Below are 7987 nucleotides of genomic sequence, written 5' to 3'. Positions count from 1 at the left end.
GCCTCACTTTTGATTCCAAGTTGTCGTGGTTGCCTCACCTTAAAGACCTCAAGGTGCGGGCCCTGAAGGCGCTGAATATTTTGAAGTGTCTGAGCCATCGGTCCTGGAGAGCAGATCGGGCGCGTCTGCTGGAGTTTTATAGGGCTTTCGTCCGATCGCGTCTTGAGTATGGTTGCACCGTGTATGGGTCCGCACGGCCTTCGTATCTGAAGATCCTTGACGCAGTACACCATGAGGGTATCAGGCTGGCCACTGGTGCCTTCCGTACCAGTCCCATCCCCAGCCTAAGTGCTGAGGCAGGGGAACCGCCGCTCGCCATCCGGCGGAAACTCCTCATGGTGCGACGGGTGTAATTCCTTGCCTGTCCTACCTCCCCTGCGTACCCTACCGTTGCCCGACCGCCTATGGAACGTCTCTTTTCCAGTCGTCCCAGGGCAACGAGACCATTTGGGATTCGTGCCAAGCATTTGCTTGAGTCCCTTGGTGTCGAGCGTGTGGCCCCCCAACGACAAGGTTTTACTCGCCTGCCTCCCTGGTTGCTCCAGAGGCCCAGCGTCCTTTTAGACTTGTCGGAGTACCGGAGGAGCTGCACTCCTGCGTTTGTTTTTACCTCCTAATTTTATGATATTTTAAACCAGCATCCCGACCATGTACCAGTATTTACGGATGGCTCTAAACAGGGGGACTCTGTTGGTTGTGCTGTTGTTTTCCCTGATCGAGTCGTCAAGTTAAGGCTTCCTGCGGCGTTTACCATCTTTGTGGCCGAATTGTTTGCGATCCTGCGGGCATTGGAGCAGATGAGATGTGTTCCCAGTCGTAAGTTCATCTGTTCTGACTCACTGAGTGCCCTTCAGACCATGCAACACTTGTACCCAGCGGATACGGTCGTCCAGAACATCCATGATGCCCTGCTCCACCTGCAACGGCAGTGGAAGGAGGTTTCCTTCTGCTGGGTGCCGGGGCACGTAGGTATTAGGGGAAACGAACTGGCGGATGTGGCTGCCAAAGATGCGTGTTCCCTCCCTCACGTTGTTGAATGTGCCGTCCCCTTCCATGCTGTTACCTCCCTCCTGCGTTTTCGCGTTCTGCGTCAGTGGGAAGAGGAGTGGCTGGCAGTCGTTGAAAATAAGCTGCGTCTGGTCAAGGCCACCACGCGGCCATGGCGTACGTCCTACCAGTCATGCAGGCGGGATGAGGTTCTCCTCACTCGCCTCCGCATCGGGCACAGTCCCTTCACGCATGGCTTTTTACTCCGGCGGGAGGACCCCCCAATCTGCAGTGCTTCTGGCGTCCAGATTACTGTCCGCCACATTTTACTTGACTGTCTTTTATTCTCTGACCAGAGGGCGGTGGTTTCTTTGCCACCGGATTTGCCCTCTATTTTGCAAGATGACGCAACTACTGTAGTTAAGGTCTTACGGTTTTGCGTCCTGTCCAATTTGTTGCCTCGGATTTTAGGGAGAGGGTTTTAATGTGCTGCTGGGTGACTGGCTCACCCAGGTTTTAGGTAAGAGGTCAGCCAGTCACGATTACCTCCTTGTTTCCCTTCGGCTTCTGTTCTCTTTTCCTTGTTTCCCTTCCTTTTTCGTGTGTTCCTTCTCCTCTTGTTTTGCCTCTGTATGTGAGGATTTGAAACTGCGTCAGGTCTGTCTCTCTTAGCCGTACTCCTTGTTCGCTTTCCGTCTTAGTCCCTTCACTGCATGTGTTCCTGTTTTTATGCGTTTGGGCGCTGATGACCCCGCTGTTTAGCGCCCGTAAACCTCAAAAACACACACACACACACACACACACACACACACACACACACACACACACACACACACACACACACACCAGTCCACCTTCTCCAGTATGCTGATGACACCGCCTTCCTGGCTCTCTATCCTACCCTTCAACGGTCTCAACGTACCCTCCAAACCCACCTTAACCAGTTCACCACTTGGTGTAACCAGTGGTTCCTCTGTCTCAACCCCTCCACAACCCGGGCAATCATCATAGGCCGCACCACTCTCTCCTTCCGCCTCCATGGTTTCTACCTCACCCTTTATGGTCGTCCTATCCAACTCACCCCCACCCTGAAATACCTTGGCCTCACCCTTGACCGCCACCTCACCTGGACCCCTTATCTCCTGACCATCCAGCAGAAAGCCCATTCCCGCCTCCGCCTTCTGAAACTCCTGTCTGGCCGGACATGGGGCTTGCATCCTTCTACCATCCTCCTCACCTACAAATCCCTCATCCGTCCTATCCTCTGTTATGCCAGCGTTGCCTGGATCTCCGCCCCCACCCGCTTTTACAAGGCCCTCCAAATCCTTGAACGCCATGCGCTCCGCCTTGTCTTCCATATCCGCCTTCCTTCCCCCCACACGGCTCCTGTATGAACTGATCCCCTTCCCCCACCTCCTCCTGTTCCTCCAACATCTCCGCATCCTTTACATTGTTCGCAGGCTTGATCCCCCCCACCCTCTGGTTTCCTCCTTCCTCTCCACCCCCCGCCCGTTGCCGCGCCACTATCGCTGTATCCCTCCCTCTCTCCACCTCCACACCCTCCATCTCCTTCATCAGGGCAACTTCCAACGCCTCCCCCTCCCAGATGACGAACTTCGCCGTGACATCTACCCTTCCTTCCAACTATAGCCTGGCCTTGTTCCCCCCCCTCCCCATGGCCCCCTTTTCCTCTTTCCTCCTTCTCCCAGAGCGGATTTTCCTCCGTCCCCCCCTCCACTGAGACCCTGCACCCCATATTTGCCTCTCTCCTTCCCACATCCCTCCCTACCTGGCCCTCTTCCGCGCGCCCCCCGCTCACCTCCCACATCTCTTCCCCTCCCTCCCTCCTCCAGGTCTCCCTCATCTCCCAGCGCCTGGCAGATCCTCTGTGTTGCTCTTCATCAGTGTGCCACATCAGTGTTGTTTAGTGCTGTTTCTCGTGTGCGTCAAGAGATGTGTTTTAATTGTGTCCTGCCTTGAGGTTCGCCGCCAGTGATAAGTTATGTGCTATGCCGTCCGTCACTACCTTTATGCTCCAGTCTTACTGTGGCTTGTGTTCTTTTAACCGTCGCAGTGTGTGGCTTTTTATGTGTGCTACTTTTAAACAGTTTTTCTCTCCATTTTACAGTCACCCCGTTTTTTTGTCTATTGCCTTCCATGATGTTCCCCTTTTTTATATCTATGTTAACCTTATTCTCTCCTTTGCTGTTTTTAAATGTCTTCATTTGTTTTGTTCTATGTCTTTCGGCTGAAGAGCAGCGCCTATGCTGCTGCCAGCCCGCCCCGATGGGGAATTGAAATACAATAAAGGTAAAAAAAAAAAAAGGCTAGGTAGTTAATCTTTGGTTAGTGGCAATATCGTAACCAATCGCTTCTCGGCCTTTTGGCTAAGAAACACCCCGCGGTCGGAGCGGTCCGTTGTGCTCTGTAGCGGGTCGCGAGTCGCGTTTCGTGGTCGTTTTCGTTGTTCTTGGTTTTTTCAGCGTTGAAATTTTTGCGGTGAAATGTCGAACCGTTCCAACAGTATTCATTGCGTATTCGATAGAGCAGCGAGACGGCCAACGGCCTTTGAAATAGAAGATTGGATATTTGGTGACCTGCAAGTACCGAAAAATGATGTCGACACCTTTCAACTGGATTTTGTCTTATTTTCGCTATTTGTAAAATTTCTCGACCAGGAGAAATACGAAAAGTATGGCCTGGCACTCGCGGGCGAACATCCGTTCCGCTACTTCGACGGCACAGTCGGAACAGTGCATATAGTGCCATCTGGCTTCGGGATACGGACTGTGCGGGTATTCAACGTACCCCCTGAGTGTCCCAATGAAGTAATCGGCCGTGTCCTGTCGCGGTATGGCAAGGTGCTTGGCATCACGAATGAAAAATGGGGCAGTGCCTACCGTTTCCAGGGCAACAGCGGAGTCCGTAGTGTTCGTATGGACCTCCGCCAGCACATACCGTCTTATTTAAATATTGCGAGTACAAGGGCACAGGTTACCTATATAGGGCAACCACAGACATGCTCCCTCTGTCAATCCACGGAGCATCTACGCGTGGAATGCCCGCGCAGGCGCCCTGTGCAACTGCCGCGGGAACGCACGGAAGGTGACAACCTTGTACCTCTTCTCAACGAGATAGTGGCGGGTGCTGCCCACCGAACTGCTGAGAGAACTGACGACGACTCCGGGTCCGTCAGGAGAGGTGAAAACGGTGCCTAGTGCAACTATTGACAGCCCTATTGAGATTGTCTCGGACCTGACGCCCGTAGTGGCAGTACCGCCGGCGGCGACTAGTGCGCCTGCTGTGGCTAGTGATGTTGTCACTGTAGAACAGATGGAGGTAGTTCATCCTACCCCACCCCCACCGGCAGATGACGCTAAGTCCCCACGGCGTCGTCATAGGCGCAAGAAGGCGAGCCAAGAACAGGCGGAGGAGGAGGAGGGCGTCATACGTCCCCCTCCTGAGAGCAACAGTGAGGCTGAATCTCAGGCCTCATCAACTACACGCTCTGTTTCCGCTGACCGCTCGGACGGTATGCGGAAAACTGCTCGCCAATTAGAAGCACTCATTAATTCATCACGAGATCGGGGAGCAGTCCCCGCAAAACGTAAAAATGAACAGGGCAGCGAACAGCCGCTGCAGCGCACTCGCACCCTCTCACATACCGCTGTGACTGAGCCGTCAGCACCGCCTGGTTCGGACTATCCCGCCGATGGGGGAGGACTGAACTGGGCTGACGACGAAGACGACGAAATGCGTGATTGAGTGGGCTCGTTCCCACATGAGCTGCCTGGTATTTGTGCTTAACATCCGGGGTCACGTAGCAGGGTTACAGTTTCGATGTTTACGCACCTGCTTACATACGACCATGACTTTATCTGACATTACTTTCTCTGTGTTGCTTTCTCATGCCTGCAATTGACCGTCGGCCGGGAGCCCTCTCCCTTTTAACAGTAAATATCAACTCAATCTCCAACCCAGTAAAACTACACTCTCTGAAGGACTTTCTGCGCCTTGGTGCGTTTAATGTTTTCTTCCTCCAGGAGGTTTGTGCCCCCTTTCTCTCTGACCTGGTTGGTTATGAGGCACTATATAACATCGACCCTGACGCCAGGCGAGGCACTGCTTTGCTATACAGATCAGACTTAACTCCATCCGATATTACAAAGCTACCCAATGGTCGCGTTCTTGCATGTATCATTCGCGATGTACTTTTTATTAATGTCTATGTCCCTTCAGGAGCCAATCACAGGCATGACAGAAGAATACTTTCTACGTCTGATATCACCCCTTTCTTGACAGCTCGTCGTCCTATCGTATTTGGCGGAGATTTCAACTGTGTGGTAGCCGATGCTGATCAGGTCCAACGCCTATGAGGTGTGAAGCGCTCGCTCCACTCCTTCGGGCGGCTGACCTTAATGATACGTGGCGCCACTTTCATCCCGCCTACACACAATTTACTCACATACATCCCACTGGGGCAAGCCGTATTGACCGTGTTTATGTCTCTGCTGATTTGATTCCTGCCCTTTGTGCCGTCCAAGTCATTCCCGTGGCCTTTAGTGACCACTGTGCATACTCTTGCTCCTTGTATATCACGGGTCCTACCCCGGTTCCTCGGGGCACCTATTGGAAGATGAATACACTTCATCTCCCAACGCCCGAACTTCGCACTCTTGTCACGAAAACATGGCGCGATTGCATCGCTACTGCTTCGAAGTACCCAACCACTGTGGTTTGGTGGCTCCGCTGTGCGAAGCCACGGCTGCGACGTGTTATCCAGCAACATAGTCGCGAAGTCGCACACTGGAAGCGTAGCACATTAGACTTCTACCAACAATGTCTAAATGATGCACTAACCCTACCTGCTGACAGGTATGACCAGCTACGCATGCGCCTCAACAAAATTAAAGCGGCAATCCTTCGCTTCTCTCGGGAGAAGGCCGAGGGGATGGTGGTGAGGTGCCGTTCTTCATCCCTGATTGAGGACGAGACGCCAGCCATCTATCACCTTGCCTCAAAAAGTAATCATGCTAAGAAGAACACCATTCTACGCCATAAAACAGACGATGGTACGCACGTCACAGACCACCGTGAAGTCCTCAAACACCTAACAGACCAATATACGCATCTCTTCCAGGATGTTGCGGTAGACGTCGCCGCCCAACGAGCACTTATCAGTGGGGTCCCGACTTCATTGGATCGTCGAGACCGCGACTGTTTAACCGAGCCACTCACACTCGCTGACCTCACCTCTGTCCTCCGTGCCTGTCCGGGACACAAATCACCTGGCCCCGACGGTCTCACTTATGAATTCTACCAACAATTTTGGGACCTGTTAGGAGACCGCTTCTACAAAATGTGCGAGGAGATTTTTGCTGGTTGCGAACTACCCGCCGACTTTCTAGCTGGACGTATTGCCCTTATTCCAGAGGTGCACCCTGCGGGTTCGGGGGTTAGAATAGGCCCGCAGTATTCCTGCCTGTCGTAAGAGGCGACTAAAAGGAGTCTCAAACGTTTCAGCCTTAATGTGATAGTCCCCATTAGGGTTTGACCTCCATTTTTCCAAATTCCACAGAAGTACGAGCCTTTTGGGGAAGGACACCTTACGTGGTGCACCATCAGTCCTCTGTGCCCTAAGGCCTTGGCACTCTTGATCGTCTTGGCGTCGTAACTGCACCCTCCTGCTGCTGCACGACTGGCTGGCTGCTGCCGGCTGGACCGCCGCTGCAGACCGGGACCGGGACCGCCGCTGCAGCTGCTGCTGCTGCTGCTGCTGCTGCTGCTGCGGCCGGGCGGCCGGGTGGCCGGGCGGCCGGCTCCTGCAATACCTAACGCTTCGATTAGGACCGAAAGGTCAATCGAAGGGCGGTATCCTTCCGGATTACCGCCGAAGATGCATGATTCGAGTAAAACTAGCATTTTATTGCTCAGTACGTCAAACAGCTTTTGCTGAGAAGTGTATGGTTTGTTAAGTTAATGTAAATGCAGTTGGCAGTTTTCTTGGTGTCTAGTACTAACCAGCGGCCACAAAATAACAAAATCTAACGATGAGTCTTAATGGGTGTGCCGGTATTTGCTAAATGAGGTTGTGCTACTTTCGTCTGTTTGGGGCTAGGCGAGTGAGCAGTAGCGCGCCTGACGGTCAAGGGGAGAACTACTGTGCAGTTTTGAGCGTTTAAGATGGCGGTGAGTGGGCGTGTAAGCAACTATTAGACACAAGCAGCAAAGAACAGAAAGTCTGCCTCTAATAAAATGTATTTTACTGTTTTTTTTCTGTATATTTCTGTATTTGTTTCCCCCAATGGAACTTGAGTAGTGTAAGGTAATACTGATAGGTATCAATGATGCAAGTACTTGTAGGTGTTTGGAACGAACGTCAGGTATAAATAGCAGTGCCAGGCGCTAGGTAGTTAATCTTGGCTCAGTGGCAATATCGTAACCAATGAAGTATAACTGAGGTGCGATTATTGCTAGTTGAAAACTTTTACTAGTACCCCGCCTGAGAGACGTGAAATACCGTCTCTGTGGCGATTTTTGGCAACCTCTGAGGGGGTGTAAGTCTCATAGTAACAATGCTTCAAGCTGTGTTTATCTGTGTACTCATTCTACACTTGTGGAAGTGTTTAGCTGATGGTTGTTAGGGACTATGTACACAGACTAGGCTGTGTTCACTGATGAATTGTGTACATGTCTTAGGCAGCTGGTGAGAAACATTCTCCTCAGTGTAAGATGTTGTGCAACTGCTATGTGTGAATAAAGATGCCAATGTGGACAGTTGAAATGTGGTTCTGTCTAGTGGCAATTCTTGCTCCATAGCATACTTGTGGTACACACATGCAGTGATTACTGATAAATGTAGGATTTGACAAAACTTCTGTCAGAATTTTGTGGAGGAGACTAGGGCTGTACAGTGAGAGTTGGTGAGTGTGTGGGAGGCAGGTGTTGTACTTAATTCATTTTCACAGCACTGCCAGTGTTATAATTTGTGTTTGTGTCC

General features: G+C 51.9%; 1 non-coding gene across 1 annotated transcript; it reads left to right on the top strand.

The window, feature by feature from the left end:
- Positions 1-7403: 7403 nt before the first annotated feature.
- On the top strand, positions 7404-7543 carry LOC126210873 (U4 spliceosomal RNA). Its single transcript, XR_007540835.1, has one exon. It is a non-coding gene; the product is annotated as a U4 spliceosomal RNA (small nuclear RNA).
- Positions 7544-7987: the final 444 nt, after the last annotated feature.

Source organism: Schistocerca nitens, chromosome 10 (assembly GCF_023898315.1).
Source record: "Schistocerca nitens isolate TAMUIC-IGC-003100 chromosome 10, iqSchNite1.1, whole genome shotgun sequence".
NCBI lineage: Eukaryota > Metazoa > Arthropoda > Insecta > Orthoptera > Acrididae > Schistocerca > Schistocerca nitens.
The sequence above is the reverse complement of the archived record's forward strand: the minus strand, read 5'-3'. Positions and strand labels throughout refer to the sequence as shown.